Raw genomic sequence first — 17,572 nt, forward strand, 5'->3', positions numbered from 1 at the left:
GCCACAACCAATTTTTAATGTCCTGGTGGAGCGAAGGAGGTTGTCACTCAGGATTTTTGGTACATGACTCCATCAATTCTCCCATTGTTGTGGTGAGTTAGTCCTCTGCCCTTAGCAGAGAAACACCTCCAAAACATAATGTTTCCACCTCCATGCTTCACAGTGGGGACAGTGTTTTTTGGGTTATAGGCAGAATTTCTCTTCTTCCAAACATGGCTAGTTGATTTAATACCAAAGAGATCAATTTTTGTCTCATCTGACCACAGCACCTTCTCCCAATCACTCACAGAATCATCCAGATGATCATTGGCAGACTTCAAATGGGCCTGCACATGTGCCTTCTTGAGCAGGGGGACTGCAGAATTTTAAACCCTTACGACATACAGTAATGTGTTACAATGATTTTCTTGGTGACTGTGGTCCCAGCTGCCTTGAGATCATTAACAAGTTCCCCGATGTAGTTTTGTTCTGTGCAAACCTGAGGGTCCTGTTCCAATTTTATTTTTACCCATTCGGAAAATTCAGCGCGCCGATCTGGGTCATCCTCGTTGAGATGCTGCAGCAGCTGGATTTTGTAAGGGTGCCATTTGTGGATAACTAATATCAGCCAAAGTAATGTTTGACTGATGCCAGATCGGCTTGCTGAATTTGTAGAATGGGCAAAAAAAAATTGGAACAGGACCCTCAGTTTACACAGAACATTATGTTCAGTGATGAGGCAAACTTTTTTGGGTGGGCCACTTATATGGATAAACCTAAATAACATGGGAATGGTGACAGTTTTCATGCATAGGGTGTCTTGCATTGAAATCTGCTGCAATGACCCGGGTACTGCGTTCACCAGACATCAACACAATTTCTATCCGCTCCTCACATTTTAACCTCTGCGACATGTCAATGGCTGTAAGCAAAGAGAAACTTATAAATAACTCATGAAAGAATAAAGTTAAGTTAAAACCAAGCACACCATTGTTTTCTTGTGAAATTCTCAATAAGTTTGATGTGTCACATGACCCTCTTCCCTTTGGAAAATATAAAGTTGGATACAAAATGGCCAACTTCAAAATGATCGCCATGGTCACTACCCATCTGGCAATGTTTTCCCCCTCCCATATGCTAATGAGCCACAAACAGGAATTTGATATCACCAACCATTCACATTTTATTTAGGTGTATCCATATATATAGCCCACCCTGTAATTCATGGATATTAGATATTCGAATAAATCTTAATGAAGTATCTCCACGTGACTTACGGTGTGCAATTCCTTTTTTCCATTCCCTTCTTGCAGCAGAATGTCTGTATGTGTCTCTAGCTCCTCCTCTCCATTGAATTTTATGCGCAGCAACTGCCATCTCCTATCACAGTAATGTGAAAGTCTGCCTTCACTAAAGATACATCTTGCCCATGAACTGAGAGTGAATAATCAGTCCAGGAACAGACAGAAGCAGATTAATACCATACGATATGTTACAAAGTTTCCAATCCTCACTTATATTGTTGATTAAAGAAAAAAATAAGGCAACTATTTCGTTTTAAGTTTTGCAATTTGTGCTATTAAAAGGGATCATAAAGGTCCGAAACCTACCAGTTAACTGATTTTCTCTTATTTTCAAATTACTGCTTGGAAGTTTTTATTTGAATTTAAAGATTAAAAGTTTTTACATTTACATTGTGACTATGTGCTCCATTCATCAGCATAATGCTTAAAGTAAATAATTGAGTTAATTAAAATGTATTCAATAAATAAATTATTGAACAAGCAACTCTTAAAGTTAATACCTATACAGCATCTTTTGGCTGAGAACAGTATATTAGTGTTTATAACACATGTATTGAGCTAATACTACTTCATTACCTACCACTGCATTAGTATAATATAGACCTGACTATTAGGGATTAGTTCCTTTACTAATTAAGCTCCCCTTAGGCTCTGCACCTGAGAATTGTGCAGTCTTGAGATTAAATGAGGGCCACAAAAAGGAGCATAACATATTAAAGAGAGAAAAAGGACAAAAGGGTGATTTAGGTGCTCATCAACATACACAAAAACATTACCACCCAGACTAAATACAGACTAATTGTTGAGTGACCTTTTTTAACTAGTGAAAAAAATTAGTACAATAAAAGAAGAAAATGATCTAAAAAATGTTTTGCAACATAGAACATAAAGTATACTTCTTTAATGAATTTTATAGCTAGATGAAAGGGGAAAAAGGAAATCATATTATTACTTATATAGCATCATTGATGCCATGGTGCTGTACATGAGAAGGGTTACATACAAAATATACATATAATTGACAGTCAACAAACTAACAATGACAGACTGGTACAGAAGGAAGAGGACCCTGCCCTTGAGGGCTTATATTCTGCAGGATGATGAGAAAGGAGACAGTGGGTCGAGGAGTTGCTGTAGCTCTGGTGGTGTTGAGATGACAACGTGGTCATTGCAGGCAGTAAGCTATCTTGAAGCAATCGGTTTTCAGGTTCTGTCTGATGGATCCAAATGTGGTGGATAATCAGAAGTGTTGGGGCACAGAATTCCAGAGAATGGGGGATATTCAAGAGAAGTCTTGGAGGCACACAGAATCATATATTTCTATTTGATTGTGGCTGATTGAGTATGAAGTAGAGGCTTTTAATCATGGTATCTTCTTAGAAATCGAGGAGGGAAATGGAAGGCTCCTGAATTGAGAAAATGTGGCATTATCCCTGCTATCATAAATGTCATACAGTAAGAAAAAGTAGGCAAGGTACAGGGTAGATTGCACCATTGACTAAGAAATGTAAAGGTGATGTTGCTGAAGCAACTTTTGAGAAGTTAATTTATAAGAAAACATCCTGGAGAATTAAGTGGCATATGACGATTCAGATTTACTAGAAATAGCCTCTGAAAGTGGTGTGCAAATACTAAGAGGGAGTACTGTTCCCATTAAAGTGTAAACTAACCTTCATAAACAAGAGAAGCATAGCAGATAAGCCAAGTAGGAAATATACAGACCGATATGCTGAGTAGGGTTGTGGACTTCATTCCCTTCCTCTATTGTTTGATCACTCACTCCCATAAACAACTGATTCACTAATATATAGGTGTATCGTTCTTTTTGTTTGTTCTAAAAAGTGCAGGTTTTTCAAGCAAAATGGCACAATACTGGCTACTGGCTGTACTGTTTGGTGTAAATAATACCAAAAACATGTCCCTTTAATATGCAACTCTTAAATCATACTATGATGACAAATCCATTTGTAAAAATCCAGTTTTTCTATTTCACATATTTCCATCAGTATTGCTAACAAGTGATTTCAATGTATTAAAAAATGTGCAATTGCAACTTAATGGTAACTTAATGATAGGCCTAAGCAATCATTCCTTTATTGGTGGTATCATTTAGACTACATGCATTTCTTAATAAAATTGTGTCTTTAAATAATTACTTAACTCTCTATACAGAAAGTTACATGGTGTGAGCATCCAGCTGCCAATTTATCTTAACAATGCCTCCTGCTTTTATTAATAGATTTTATCCTCAAACTCCTGTTTATCAGCCTAAAAACAAATACAATTCACAGTTTTCATTTTATGGAGTAAATTACCAAAATTTCAGCAACAGTAAATAAATGTGGAATTTTGTTCACCAGGAGTATAAATGTGAAGAGATTTTAAAGCACATTTGCAAATATCTACTAAAGCATATACCCAATTTAGTAAAGGTTTGAGTCATAAACCATATCTTGTTACCTGGTATTTGCAATATTATATTGTGTTTTGAAACATTTTAATCTTTGACCCAAAACTATAAAATTAGGCCAAACACTATTGTGGTAAAAGGAAATTCCTATTATTTTCAGCAACCATAAGCATTTGCTGTCAGAATGAATTACTGATACTGACATTTTTTTTAACAATGGTTTAAAAATCAGCGAGTATGCAGACATAGAAATCAAGTATTATGACTATATTGACCAAATCTTAACACAAGGACCTTCTTGCTGTGGGAAAAATAGTCTTCCTCTTGACAACCTAAAATCATAACACTAAATCTGTCACATTTATTTGAGATAAGAGAGTGCATTAGTGAACTAATGATTTTACGCTTTAGTAAAATCTAAACAGACCTTCAGTCCACAATGAATAATTACTAATCAGAACATTTTCTACTACTGTGGGAAATTAGATGAATTTGCACTGACGGGATTTTTCTCTTAATCATCAGCCATAAGAATATGTATAGGTCTTTCAAATGATAAGACTTTCTATAAAGAAAAGGGATCTTTGCTAATTGTAAGTGGCAAACTGAAATTAGACTTTCTTCTCCATATTCCCTTTCACTTGTTTTTGCATATGCATAATAATGTAATTTTTACTATTATTATACTATTTAAAGATCCCACTAGTGAGCTCTGTATTCACCTATTCTTTGTACTGTAAATTGAAATTCCAGTTATCTAATGTTTGACAATAAGTACGGAAGTAATATGTGTATATCAATCCTTCCTGCCTTAAACTCTAGCTAAAGGCTTAAAGAATAACAAAACTTTTTCTTCTATTTTTTCTAGGCATTGACGTGATATTTATTTTTGTGAGACCCCATTCATAAGTCATGATATTTCCAGTACAGTAAAAACCAGTACCAGGGCTATATGTCCAAGTGTACGTGTGTGACATCCGTGTGGCATCCGTGTGACATCCGTGTGACATCCGTGTGACATCCATGTGACAAGTACTGGAATAGAATGCAGAATAGAAATGACAGATGTATAGGTGTTAGATGTGTAAAGATAGATAGATAGATAGATAGATAGATAGATAGATAGATAGATAGATAGATAGATAGATAAATAGATAGATGCAAAAAGGAAGGCAACACTCCATTAGTATTCCAAGTGATATTGGATTTTATTCAGACCCATATGGTGTAGTAATGTTTCAGCTCAACTGAGCCTTTCTCAAGTTCAGCCGAAACGTTGCCACTCCATGTGGGTCTGAATAAAATCCACTATCACTTGGAATACTAATGGAGTGTTGCCTTCCTTTTTGTTTCTATGGAATTCTGGCAAGTAATGGATGTATTGCTGGGGAAGCCTGAGCACCTGATGTGCTAATATTGTGCTGTTCCATTTTTTCTGCATAGATAGATATCACTGATTCTATGGTCTTAAATGTTGCCCATATATTGGTGCCCTTAATGCTTCTAAATAAAGGAAGATTTTTATCCATCAAACTCTACCATCAAGGAAGAATTTGATTGGCTACAAATTTAATCTTCAGCGAAACAACCCCAAACTTACATCCAATGTCACTATCTTCAGCATGTAAAAGAACAATGAGTCCAGTTAGAGATTATATGGCCCCACAGAACTCTGATTTCAACATCATCAAGACTGCCTGAGATTGCATGAAATGACCTAAAGAGAATCCTACATCCACAGTAAATCTGAAGTTAGTCCTAGTGATGAGCGAGTATGCTCATTACTCGAGTTTCTCCGAGCATGCACGGGTGGTCTCTGAGTATTTCGGCATGCTCAGAGATTTAGTTTTTGTTGATGCAGCTGCATGATTTGTGACTGCTAGACAGCTTGAATACATGTGGGAATTGCCTGTTTGTTAGCATGCTCTGAGAAACTCGAGTAACGAGCATACTCGCTCATCACTAGTTGGTCCTCCAGTATGACTTGAATAACCTTCCGACCATTTTTCTTAAAAAAATGGGTTACAAGTAGTGTTGAGCATTCCGATACTGCAAGTATCGGGTATTGGCCGATACTTGCGGTATCGGAATTCCGATACCGGGATTCCGATACTTGCCGCGTATCGGATACCGGAATCGGAAGTTCCACGATTCAAAATGCAGAAATTCAGCCAATGAGAATGATTCCAAGTGTGGGCACATCCTGTTTAGCATGGAGGGCATGAAACTACTGGCAAGGCTGTGATTGGCTGCTGAAATGATGTCATGCTGCAGTTTAAAAGTCGCTGGCGCCATTTTGCGATCACTCTGCTGTGAATTCAGTTAGTGACAGGACGCTGTTTGCTGACTGAGGGACAGTTTAGAGATAGCGATTTGCTTCTTTGTGCTTTCCAAAGGCTAATTTAGCAACCGCTGTGTTCACCTACTATTCACCTTGCTTTTGCCTTGTAGCGCTGTTTTCACAGCGATCTGCAAGGTCTGTGTGTGTGTGTGTGTGAGTGCAGCCCACTCTCTAGTCTGAGTGCAGCCACATAGGCCATCCATAGCTGGTTGTATTCAGTTCAGGGAGGGTGGTTCATTGCCTCATACTGTTCTTTTTTTTTTTTTTTTTCAAGTAGTGTAGTCTGCTGCTAATTTATTCAAAAAAATCCTATTAGTGTCTTTCCACCCGTCTCCAGCTAATTTGTGGAAAAACACTACATAGGATAACATAGAGGAGGGTTTTTGGGCCTTGCAGCGCCGTTTACGGCTGTCTGCACGGTCTCCGTGTGACTGCAGCTCGCCCTGTAGTCTGTGAGCAGCCATAGCCTGGTTGTCTCCAGCTCAGGGTTGTTCACTGCGTCATACCGCCAAATCAATTTTCATTTTGTTTTAAGTAGTGCAGGCTGCTGCACATTTTTTCAAAAAATTCCTATTAGTGTCTTTCCACCCGTCTCCAGCTAACTTGTGGAAAAACACTACATAGGATAACGTAGAGGAGGGTTTTTGGGCCTTGCAGCGCCGTTTACGTCTGTCTGCACGGTCTCCGTGTGACTGCAGCTCTATCCGTTGTCAGTTCAGCCCCCAAAAAATAAATAAATAATAAAGTTCACCAAACACACCAGTTACACCACTTTACATTTGTGTAGGCCACATTAGCTCATATTAAAGTCTAGTCCACACTTTAGAAAATTAGTGTTTCTTATACCTGTTAGGAGGAGTTGCTCAGGAATAAGCACACAAAGCCGTTAGTACTTTTCTGCTTATCTTTATCAGTCAACCAAGATGAAGAAGGCAATGAGTAAGGCACGTGGGCGTGGGCGTGGGCGCGGAGCAGGGAGGGGACGTGGGGATTCTGTGCCTGCTGCGGGCACCGGTGACTCATCAGCACCCACATTCACCAGGCAACAGTCGTTCATGCGCAGCTTTGTGTCAGAGCGCCGTACACCGCTGCTGCGTGAAGAACAAATTGAAGCCGTTGTCGGATGGATGGCAGCTAATGCATCAACTTCAATTAGTGCCACATCCTCTCAGACACAGAGCACTGGAGAGCAGCCATCTGTCTCTTCACCACCTGCCAAATTGCCCAGGCAGACAGAGAGCCCAGGACAGGAGCCGTCTCTACTTCTGTTCTCTGAATCTCTTGGCTTGGAAACAGGGGGCCAGCCAAGCAGCATTGGAGAAATGGAAGAAGAGGCAGGGTGCAGTGATGCCCAACAGCTTTTTCTCTCTTCCTCTGAAGAGGCGGGTGGGCCAGTGGCTCCGGTCACCACATCGCAGGCCGCATCAGCTGATGATGACACTCAGGTGCCACTTACTGGTGCGTGCTCTGCTGCTGAGACTACCCAGGAGGAGCAGTTGGGGGCAGAGGGTAGTGTAGATGATGAGGTCCTTGACCCATCTTGGCGTGAGGGACAGGAAGGTGGTGGGAGCAGCTCTGAGGAAGAGATTCCCCGTACGGCCCAAAGAGGGAGAGGGAGGGGGAAGATTGCGGATCCTGCAGCCTCCGCTTTGGCACCCGTTAGGAGCATGTCTCTTCCAAAAGCCAAAAAGGGCGCTCCCAAGACTTGCAGTCCCTGGTCCTTTTTTGACACAGTTGCAGATGACATTTGCTATGTCAGATGCAAGGTGTGTCATCAAAAAGTCAAAAGAGGTCGAAATGTCAGCAACCTCAATACCTCCAACATGTGGAAACATGTGCGCAACAGGCACCCGGCGGAGTTAGAAAAACACACTGAAGAGCTAGGCCAACCAACAGCGGCAGCTACCACCTCTTCAGCTCGTGTTGCCTCTTCCTCTAGCTCACACGCAGCTGGTTTGGCTTCCTCCCAGGATCGCCGTGGAAGAACCTCTGGCCCTGTTGTCCAGAGACCCGCTGTAATTCCACCCGCAGCACCACTTTCCCAGTCATCCACACACTCCCAGCCCAGTCTACAGCCATCGGTAGTACAGGCATGGGAGAAAAGGCGGCCTTTCTCGTCAAACCACCCACGAGCACAGGCTCTGACTGCAGGCATTGCCAAACTTCTTTCACTGGAAATGCTGTCATTCAGGCTGGTGGAGACTGACAGCTTCCGTGACTTGATGTCATTGGCAGTCCCACAGTACAATGTGCCCAGCCGCTTTTACTTCAGCAGGCAAGCCGTCCCTGCCCTGCACAAGCATGTGGAGGGACACATAAAACACGCGCTACTGAACGCCGTCAGTAGCAAGGTCCACCTCACCACCGATGCGTGGACCAGTCAACATGGACAGGGGCGATACCTTTCCCTCACTGCCCATTGGGTTAATGTCGTTGAGCCGGGTACAGACCGTGCGAGTGGCGCAGGACGTGTCCTGCCCACTCCAAGGATTGCAGGAATCCATTCTGTACGCATTGACTCCTCCTCTTACACCAGTTCCTCAGAATCATCGCTGCAGGAGCCGTCACAGTCCACCTCCACATGGACCCGTGATGAACGTGTACCTGTTACGACCGACATGAGCACAGCCGTGGCCAAACGTCAACAGGCCGTCTTGAAATTAATTTTTTGGGGGAATCGTAGCCACACAGCGCAGGAGCTCTGGAATGCCATCAAACAGGAGAGCGATGTGTGGTTTGTGCCAGCGAATCTCCAGCCAGGCATGGTAGTGTGTGATAATGGCCGAAATCTGGTGGCAGCTCTGGGCCTCGGCAACCTCACTCACATCCCATGTCTGGCAATTGTGCTCAATTTGGTCGTGCAGAGCTTTTTGAGGGACTATCCGGATCTTGATGCACTGCTGCACAAGGTCCGCCTAGAGTGTGCTCACTTGCGGCGTTCCAGCACGGCAAAAGCGCGCATTGCGGCTCTGCAGCGCCGACACGGCCTGCCGGAACATCGCATCATATGTGACCTACCAGGTGGAATTCCACGTTACATATGTTGGAGCGGTTGTGTGAGCAGCAGCAAGCTGTAATGGAGTACCAGCTGCTTCAGGCGCAAAGAAGTCGCAGTCAGCGCCGTACAGACTTCACAACCACAGAGTGGGCCACTATGAATGACGTCTGCCAGGTTTTGCGTCCCTTTGATTGTTCCACGCGGATGGCAAGTGCAGATGATGCACTAGTCAGCATGACTGTCCCCCTTATCTGCCTGCTTGAAAAATCACTGCAAGCCCTAAGGGATGATGTTGTGGAAGAGGTGGAGGATGAGGATTCACCATTTCCATCATCTTCTGGACAATCAGCGCCACGTGGTTCCTCACAAACGCGTAGGCAGGGGACAGTTTGTGAGGAGGATGAGGAGGAGTCAATGGAGGAGGAAGACATCCGTCCAGAGGAGGGAGTTACCGAATTGTCCAGTACTCAGTGTGTACAGCGAGGGTGGGGTGATGACGAGCGGGCAGAGACCACACCTCCAGCAGGGGACAGCGTTTCTTGGGCAGTTGGCAGTCTGCAGCACATGGTGGATTACATGCTGCAGTGCCTGAGAAACGACCGCCGCATCGCCCACATTCTCAACATGTCTGATTATTGGGTGTTCACCCTCCTCGATCCTCGCTACCGGGACAACGTAGAAAGCCTCATCACACCGTTGAACCGGGAGCGAAAAATGCGGGAGTACCAAGACACACTGGTCAATTCCATCATCTTCTCCATTCCAACTGAGAGAAGTGCTGCTAGTGCATTCCAAAGCAGCTCAGTGCGTCCAGGCAGTGGTGGAGGCTCTGCACAAAGAGGGAGCAGAAGCAGTGCCTCTGCCCAAGGCAAGACCAGTATGGCCCAACTGTGGCACAGTTTTCTGTGCCCCCCACAAAAGTCTACACCATCACAGACGGCTCCAGTCAGCAGGAGGCAACGGTTCCGTCAGATGGTGACAGACTACATGTCTTGCCCTCTTGCTGTACTCCCAGACGGCTCTTCCCCTTTCAAGTTTTGGGTCTCAAAGCTGGATACATGGCCAGAGCTAAGCCAGTATGCATTGGAGGTGCTGTCTTGCCCTGCGGCCAGTGTATTATCGGAACGTGTCTTTAGTGCTGCAGGTGGTGTACTAACTGACCGTCGCATGCGACTATCCTCTGATAACGTTGACCGGCTTACTTTCCTGAAAATGAACAAGGCCTGGATCTCGCAGGAATTTGCCACTCCTCCTCCTGATTAAATAATTAGGTCACTGTATACGTTATCCAGGTCTCCTGTTGTGTTCACCTTTCTACCACCTGAACTTAAATTCCTGGGCTCCAACACCGCCAGTTGAGGCTCAGAAGTGCCGTCTGCACAGTCAAAACATACGACCCAGTGTTATTGGGTTTCAGTAACGTCAGCTGATCCCCAGCTGTGTAGCCGGCAATGTGTCATGCGACCGCCACGCTGACACAACAACTGACATGTAAGGGAATCAGTCCCCCCCCCCCCCAAGGCGTTTGTTACTGAAAGAGCCACCTTGTGCAGCAGTAATGCTGCACAAGGAAAAGGTATCTATTTTGGTTTAGCTCCTTGCACACGCAGAACTTAACACTTATAAAATGTGTCCACTGATACCGTAAAACCGTCCCGGAGGTGGGACTTTCCTTCGTAATATGACGCAGCACAGCCGTCATTCCTACCCCCCCGGCGCCGCGCCCCGGCTCCTCAGCGTTGTTTGATTCCGTCCCGGAGCCTGCGCTGTTATGTTATCCCGTGGCCAGGCACACTTAGCGCTGCCCGTCTTCTGTCATCATTTGGTGTCAGGATGGCTGCGCCTGTGCGGCCGCGCTGGCCGAGAGCCCGCCTCGCAGTGTCTTCTGATTTAATCCCACTGGGGGCCTGGGATCCATGGACATGCGCATTGCATATCTGAACCTCCACCTCTCACTCATCTCCCTATGGCTTCTTCAGACTGTTCGGTGTCAGCTGGTCCCTAATAGCATGCCACGGTCGTGACACCGCACAGTCTTAAGAAGCCGTAGGGAGGGGAGTGAGAGGCGAGGATATGCACTGCGCATGGCCATGGATCCCAGGCCCCCAGTGGGATAAAATCAGAAGACACTGCGAGGCGGGCTCTCGGCCAGCGCAGCCGCACAGGCGCAGCCAGCCTGACACCAAATGATGTCAGAAGATGGGCAGCGCTAAGTGTGCCTGGCCAAGGGATAACTTAACAGCGCAGGCTCCGGGACGGAATCAAACAACGCTGAGGAGCCGGGGCGCGGCGCCGGGGGGGTAGGAATGATGGCTGTGCTGCGTCATATTACGAAGGAAAGTCCCACCTCCGGGACGGTTTCACGGTTTCAGGGGACACATTTTATAAGTGTTTAGTTCTGTGTTTGCAAGGAGCATGATGAAAAGAGCCACCTTTTCCTTTTGCATCTTTTGTGCTGCACAAGCTGGCTCTTTCAGCTACAAACGCCTTGGGGGGGGTTAAAGGTTCCCTTTCGACTTTCTCAGGCTTCGGCCTACATTGTGTTCCTCTGCTTTTCCACCTGTCCCTGGGCTCCAACACCGCCAGTTGCCGTCCAGAAGTGCTGTCCGCACAGTCCCAACAGTCGCTCCTCTGTTATTGGGGTTCAGTAACGTCAGCTGTTCCCCTGCTGTGTGTGTGGCAATCCCTCCTACCTCCTCCACCTCCTCCTCCTCCACCTGTCCCTGGGCTCCAACACCGCCAGTTGCCGTCCAGAAGTGCTGTACGCACAGTCAACAGTCCCTCCTCTGTTATTGGGGTTCAGTAACGTCAGCTGTTCCCCAGCTGTGTGTGTGGCAATCCCTCCTACCTCCTCCTACCTCCTCCTCCTCCACCTGTCCCTGGGCTCCAACACCGCCAGTTGCCGTCCAGAAGTGCTGTACGCACAGTCAACAGTCCCTCCTCTGTTATTGGGGTTCAGTAACGTCAGCTGTTCCCCTGCTGTGTGTGTGGCAATCCCTCCTACCTCCTCCACCTCCTCCTCCTCCACCTGTCCCTGGGCTCCAACACCGCCAGTTGCCGTCCAGAAGTGCTGTACGCACAGTCAATAGTCCCTCCTCTGTTATTGGGGTTCAGTAACGTCAGCTGTTCCCCTGCTGTGTGTGTGGCAATCCCTCCTACCTCCTCCTACCTCCTCCTCCTCCACCTGTCCCTGGGCTCCAACACCGCCAGTTGCCATCCAGAAGTGCTGTACGCACAGTCAACAGTCCCTCCTCTGTTATTGGGGTTCAGTAACGTCAGCTGTTCCCCTGCTGTGTGTGTGGCAATCCCTCCTACCTCCTCCTACCTCCTCCTCCTCCACCTGTCCCTGGGCTCCAACACCGCCAGTTGCCGTCCAGAAGTGCTGTACGCACAGTCAACAGTCCCTCCTCTGTTATTGGGGTTCAGTAATGTCAGCTGTTCCCCTGCTGTGTGTGTGGCAATCCCTCCTACCTCCTCCTACCTCCTCCTCCTCCACCTGTCCCTGGGCTCCAACACCGCCAGTTGCCGTCCAGAAGTGCTGTACGCACAGTCAACAGTCCCTCCTCTGTTATTGGGGTTCAGTAACGTCAGCTGTTCCCCTGCTGTGTGTGTGGCAATCCCTCCTACCTCCTCCTACCTCCTCCTCCTCCACCTGTCCCTGGGCTCCAACACCGCCAGTTGCCGTCCAGAAGTGCTGTACGCACAGTCAACAGTCCCTCCTCTGTTATTGGGGTTCAGTAACTTCAGCTTTTCCCCTGCTGTGTGTGTGGCAATCCCTCCTACCTCCTCCTACCTCCTCCTCCTCCACCTGTCCCTGGGCTCCAACACCGCCAGTTGCCATCCAGAAGTGCTGTACGCACAGTCAACAGTCCCTCCTCTGTTATTGGGGTTCAGTAACGTCAGCTGTTCCCCTGCTGTGTGTGTGGCAATCCCTCCTACCTCCTCCTACCTCCTCCTCCTCCACCTGTCCCTGGGCTCCAACACCGCCAGTTGCCATCCAGAAGTGCTGTACGCACAGTCAACAGTCCCTCCTCTGTTATTGGGGTTCAGTAACATCAGCTGTTCCCCTGCTGTGTGTGTGGCAATCCCTCCTACCTCATCCTACCTCCTCCTCCTCCACCTGTCCCTGGGCTCCAACACCGCCAGTTGCCGTCCAGAAGTGCTGTACGCACAGTCAACAGTCCCTCCTCTGTTATTGGGGTTCAGTAACGTCAGCTGTTCCCCTGCTGTGTGTGTGGCAATCCCTCCTACCTCCTCCTACCTCCTCCTCCTCCACCTGTCCCTGGGCTCCAACACCGCCAGTTGCCATCCAGAAGTGCTGTACGCACAGTCAACAGTCCCTCCTCTGTTATTGGGGTTCAGTAACGTCAGCTGTTCCCCTGCTGTGTGTGTGGCAATCCCTCCTACCTCCTCCTACCTCCTCCTCCTCCACCTGTCCCTGGGCTCCAACACCGCCAGTTGCCATCCAGAAGTGCTGTACGCACAGTCAACAGTCCCTCCTCTGTTATTGGGGTTCAGTAACGTCAGCTGTTCCCCTGCTGTGTGTGTGGCAATCCCTCCTACCTCCTCCTACCTCCTCCTCCTCCACCTGTCCCTGGGCTCCAACACCGCCAGTTGCCGTCCAGAAGTGCTGTACGCACAGTCAACAGTCCCTCCTCTGTTATTGGGGTTCAGTAACGTCAGCTGTTCCCCTGCTGTGTGTGTGGCAATCCCTCCTACCTCTTCCTACCTCCTCCTCCTCCACCTGTCCCTGGGCTCCAACACCACCAGTTGCCATCCAGAAGTGCTGTACGCACAGTCAACAGTCCCTCCTCTGTTATTGGGGTTCAGTAACGTCAGCTGTTCCCCTGCTGTGTGTGTGGCAATCCCTCCTACCTCCTCCTACCTCCTCCTCCTCCACCTGTCCCTGGGCTCCAACACCGCCAGTTGCCGTCCAGAAGTGCTGTACGCACAGTCAACAGTCCCTCCTCTGTTATTGGGGTTCAGTAACGTCAGCTGTTCCCCTGCTGTGTGTGTGGCAATCCCTCCTACCTCCTCCACCTCCTCCTCCTCCACCTGTCCCTGGGCTCCAACAACGCTAGTTGCCGTCCAGAAGTGCTGTCCGCACAGAGCCAAACACCTCGCCAATGTGTTAGTGGGGTTCAGCACCGCCAGCTGTTCCCCTGCTGTGCAGCCGGCAACGTGTACTGCGACCGCCACGCAGGCACAACAAGTTAAATTTAAGGGAACCTGTCCCCCCCCCCAGGCGTTTGTTACTGAAGGAGCCACCTTGTGCAGCAGTAATGATGCAAAGGGAAAAAGTGCCTCTTTTCGTGGTGCTCCTTGCACATGCTGATCCTAACACTTATGAAAAGTGTCCCCTCCTACCGTGATACCGTCCGGTTGGTGGAACTTTCCTTTGTGATGTGACGCAGCACAGCCGTCATTCTTACCCCCTTGGCGCCGTGCGCCGCCTCCTCAGCGTTGTTTGAATCAGTCCCGGAGCCTGCGCTGTTAGGTTATCCCTTGGCCATGCACACATTTTGCGCTGCCCGTCTTCTGACATCATTTGGTGTCAGGCTGGCTGCGCCTGTGCAGCCGCGCTGGCCGAGAGCCCGCCTCGTACTGTCTTCTGATTTAATCCCACTGGGGGCCAGAGATCCATGGACATGCGCAGTGCATATCTGAACCTCCACCTCTCACTCATCTCCCTACGGCTTATTCAAACTGTGCGGTGTCAGCTGGTCCCTAATAGCATGCCACGGCCGTGACACCGCACAGTCAGAAGAAGCCGTAGGGAGATGAGTGAGAGGTGGAGGTTCAGATATGCACTGCGCATGTCCATGGATCTCAGGCCCCCAGTGGGATTAAATCAGAAGACAGTACGAGGCGGGCTCTCGGCCAGCGCGGCCGCACAGGCGCAGCCAGCCTGACACCAAATGATGTCAGAAGACGGGCAGCGCAAAATGTGTGCATGGCCAAGGGCTAACCTAACAGCGCAGGCTCCGGGACTGATTCAAACAACGCTGAGGAGGCGGCGCACGGCGCCAAGGGGGTAAGAATGACGGCTGTGCTGCGTCACATCACAAAGGAAAGTTCCACCTACCAGACGGTATCACGGTAGGAGGGGACACTTTTTATAAGTGTTAGGTTCAGCATGTGCAAGGATTATAATTAAAAGAGCTAAGTTTACCTTTTCCAGCATTAGTGCTGTACACGATGGCTCTTTCAGCTACAAACGCCTGGGGGGGGGGTTAAAGTTTCCCTTTCAACTTGCTCCAGTGCAGGCTTCGGCCTACACTCTGCTCCCTCTCCTCCTCCTGCTGACCCTGGGCTCTAACACCGCCAGTTGGGGCCCAGATGTGCTAGCTGCACAGAGCCAAACACCAGCCAATGTGTCAGTGGGGTTCAGCACCGCCAGCTGTTCCCCTGCTATGCAGCCGGCATCGTGTCCTGCAAAAGCCACGCAGGCACAACAGACCCAAAGCTGCCGCCAGTGCAGGCTTCGGCCAACACTCTGCTCCATCTCCTCCTCCTGCTGACCCCGGGCTCTAACACCGCCAGTTGGGGCCCGGTACTGCCAGCTGCACAGAGAAAAACACCAGCCAATGTGTCAGTGGGGTTCAGCACCGCCAGCTTTTCCCCTGCTGTGTAGCCGGCAACGTGTCCTGCGACCACCACGCAGACACAAGAACTGTAATTGAAGGGAACCTGTCCACCCTCCCCCAGGTGTTTCTATGTTTTACAGCCACCTTGTACAGCAGTAATGCTGCATGTGTGCAAGGTGGCTCAGAAACGTATTCTCCTTGCACTCGTGGAACTGAACACGTCTAAAATGTGTCCTCTGTGACCATTAAAACGTCCCTCAGGTGTGATTTTCCTTTGTATTGACATGCAACAAGCTCCTTGGTAACGCTGCCCGTCTTCTGGCATCATTGTTTGGCTGGGTGCGCCTCTGCGGTCACCTTGCCCCACACAACGCCCCTCGGTGTCTTATTTATTTTGACTGCGAGGGTGTGATTGACGGGCATGAACTATCATGATCTCTGCAGGCAGAGATCATAGCAAGCCTATAGAGGGACAAGCTCTCGGAAGATGGAACTATACTGACCATGAACTAAGCCTGCCGCGCAACTAGAAATAGCCAGGTAGCATTTCCTATTTAACGCTAGATGCCCAGCTCTGGCCTAAGACCTAAATAGCTAGCAGAGGGAAATATAAGACCTGGCTCACCTCTAGAGAAATATTCCAAAGAAGACAGTAGCCCCCCACATATAATGACGGTGAGTTCAGATGAAACAACAAACGCAGCAGGAAAATAGTCTTAGCAAATTTGAGGTCCGCTTACTAGATAGCAGAAGACAGATAGTATACTTTCATGGTCAGCAGAAAAACACTAACAAAACACCATCCAGAGATTACCTTAAACTCTGGCATTAACTCATAACGCCAGAGTAGCAATCCCTGATCAACGAGAGCTTTCCAGACACAGTAACAAAACTTCAGCTGTGAACTGGAACAAATAGGCAAAACAAAACATGGACAAAAGTCCAACTTATCTAGTAGTAGTCTAGAAGCAGGAACAAGCACTGAGAGGCATCAGATAACATTGGAGACCGGCAAGAAACCACCAGAGAAATGAGCTTAAATAGCGACACCCACTACTGATGGAATCAGGTGAAACAGGAAAGAGGATGACAAGTCCAATTCCACAAGCGGCCACCGGGGGAGCCCAGAATCCAAATTCACAACAGTACCCCCCCCTCAAGGAGGGGGCACCGAACCCTCACCAGATCCACCAGGGCGACCAGGATGAGCCCTATGGAAGGCACGAACAAGATCAGAAGCATGAACATCAGATGCATTGACCCAAGAATTATCCTCCTGGCCGTAACCCTTCCAGTTGACCAGATACTGGAGTTTCCGTCTGGAAACACGAGAGTCCAAAATTTTCTCCACAACGTACTCCAACTCACCCTCAACCAACACCGGAGCAGGAGGCTCAACTGAAGGTACAACAGGTACCTCAAACCTGCGCAATAACGACCGATGAAAAACGTTATGAATGGAAAAGGACGCAGGGAGGTCCAAACGGAAAGAAACAGGATTAAGAATCTCCAATATTCTATAAGGGCCGATGAACCGAGGTTTAAACTTAGGAGAAGAGACCCTCATAGGGACAAAACGAGAAGACAACCACACTAAATCTCCAACACAAAGCCGAGAACCAACACGACGATGACGGTTGGCAAAACGCTGAGTCTTCTCCTGGGACAACTTCAAATTGTCCATAACCTGCCCCCAAATGTGATGCAATCTCTCTACCACCGCATCCACTCCAGGACAATCCGAGGATTCCACCTGACCGGAGGAAAATCGAGGGTGAAACCCCGAATTACAGAAAAACGGGGACACCAAGGTGGAAGAACTGGCCCGATTATTGAGGGCGAACTCTGCCAATGGCAAAAAAGCAACCCAATCATCCTGGTCAGCAGAGACAAAACACCTCAGATATGTCTCAAGGGTCTGATTAGTCCGCTCGGTCTGGCCATTAGTCTGAG

The sequence above is a fragment of the Ranitomeya variabilis genome, chromosome 5 (assembly GCF_051348905.1).
Source record: "Ranitomeya variabilis isolate aRanVar5 chromosome 5, aRanVar5.hap1, whole genome shotgun sequence".
Taxonomy (NCBI): Eukaryota; Metazoa; Chordata; class Amphibia; order Anura; family Dendrobatidae; genus Ranitomeya; species Ranitomeya variabilis.